We start from the raw sequence: 2,306 nt of genomic DNA, 5'->3' as shown, positions 1-2,306 counted from the left end.
TTTTTTATTTTTTAAAAAAAACCTACTTACGTGCGGGGTAACCAATGTGGTTGTATTTTATTATTTTCATTTTAATTATTTAAGTATGAGAATGGTTTGTTTATAAGTTGAGTTGAATTTTACGGCTGTCTAACTGCCTGATGAAAGTTCTATTTATCTAATTTAGCTATCTGACTCCATTATCTAATTTCCACACAATTGTTATTCGAATTATAATTTTAAGTTATCAGAAGGTGTTCATATAATATTGTAGGTCTCTAACACAATTTGAATTTAAACAGTACAGAATAATGAAATTACAGGATAGTGAAACATTATCACGAGTTATTACATTTTTTTTAAACAATCAATTTAATGTTTTTCTGAGAGCTGAACTGGTCTAACTGAGCTGGTTTGATGTGAGCTAGTCCGATTTGATAGAGCTCTTTGTCTAATTGAGCTGGTTTGATGTGATAGAGCTAGTCCGATTTTATAGAGCTCTCGTCAAAGGACGAACAAACCATTTTATTTTGTGTTCCCTTTTTCTTATTTACTTCGGGAGCAGTTTAAATGGAAAATTACAATTCTTTAGGAAATTACGCATCATTTGAAATGGTTCATTTAGTTAAAGAAAGGGAATTTATATGACGAAATAATGGATCGCTACACTACCCACTTTTTGAGTTGAAGTTTCATAATATTTCAAAATATCCCTAAAATTTCAAAGTTTTTTTCGCATTATTTAAAGTTGATATAATATTGTAATATTTCTTTTATACCTAAAACTATTAGTTTACTTATGTGTTTTTCCCAATATGGGGCCAATAGATGCAAATTAAAGTAGGGAAATGAATCATAAAAAGTGTAAAAATCTTGGATTTTTCTAAAAATTTACCAAAGTCAAAAGTTACACTATCTAGTTTTGTATAGGCCAATAATTCCCGCATCCAATAATTTCCTCGTCGAAAAAGTGCCGCGTCGAATAGCCGTTTACCCTTTTGTGATTGTCTGACAATTTGATACAGTCGGTCTTCTTTCTTTTGAAACTAGATCAAATTTCAGGACAGGTGGTGGAGAGCCAGGTGAGTGTAGCTTCGTCCAGCGTTGCTATACCATGCGTTCCATTTGGTGCCTTGTAGATGGGACATTTGAGAACGACATGGTCAGCAGTTTGTTCCTCCGCTCCGCATTCGCTGGCCGATGAGGGAGCCAGACCCCACTTGTGCATGTTGGAGTGGATTTAGTGGAAGCGACCGACTCCGGTTCGGATTCTTTTGAGCTTGACTCAAGTCGGCCGAGGCAGGTCCATACCAGGGGGGCGCGCCACCGGGTGGGGTATAAAACCATGTAGTTTGATGTCGGTGGCGCACCACGCTGCTTTCCAAGTATCTTCCATGAAGTGTGCTGCGCTGATGGCATGATCGCTGAATAGATGTGGTAATTCAACAGCAGCTGGCACAAAGGGGTGTATTGACTTTTGTTGCCGGGGAGATTCCTGAGGTGAGATGTTGAGTTTTGCATGGAGCAAGTGGTTAGGATCCCCCGCTCGGCGAGCCAGGTGTATTATGGCTCCCTTTCGGCGGAGCTCAGCAGGTTGGATGCCTGCAAGGATTGGTAAGTACTCTGTTGGAGTTGGGAGCAGGCATTCAGTCTTCAGTCACAGTTCGCAATGCGTCGTTGATTGGGCTGTCGATGAGGCGGGTGTGGGCACTGCGCACCAGGCAGGGGCGCAGTATTCAGCAGTGGAGTGAAGCAGAGCCAGGGTTGCAGTGCGTAAGGTGTCAGCACCTGCACCCCAAGTTGTGCCTGCCAGACGTCTCAGCAGGGCGACGCGAGATGTCAGCTTTTTGCGTAGTGACTGTAAATGGTGACGGTATGTGAGTGACCTGTCAAGTGTAACCCCAAGGTATGTTGGTTCTGGGCAGGGCGGCAGAATTTTGCCGTTAACGGTCACTTTCAGGTCACGTTTTGCCTCCCTGTTGTTGACATGGAAGACTGCCGTCACAGTTTTACTTTCGCTGAGCTTCAGTTTCTATTGATGAAGGTATCCAGATATGGTCGTCATGTCTTGGCTCAACGTCGTTTGTAATGATTGCCAGTCTTTCGCAGAGTACAAGATGGCCAAGTCATCAGCATATGCATATTTGTCAGATGTTGTTGATGGTAGGTCGTGCGTATAGACGTTGAAAAGGAGGGGAGCCAAGACTGATCCCTGTGGGACACCGTTTTTGAGTCGCCGCAGTCTACTTGGTTTTCCGCTTCCGGTGGCAAGGGTAAAACTCCTGTTGTGGATGAGTCCCATGATCATTTTGACCATGTGCCTGTCA

The sequence above is a fragment of the Aplidium turbinatum genome, chromosome 11, assembly GCF_918807975.1.
Source record: "Aplidium turbinatum chromosome 11, kaAplTurb1.1, whole genome shotgun sequence".
NCBI classification, from domain to species: Eukaryota; Metazoa; Chordata; class Ascidiacea; order Aplousobranchia; family Polyclinidae; genus Aplidium; species Aplidium turbinatum.
This window is presented reverse-complemented; position numbering follows the sequence as displayed.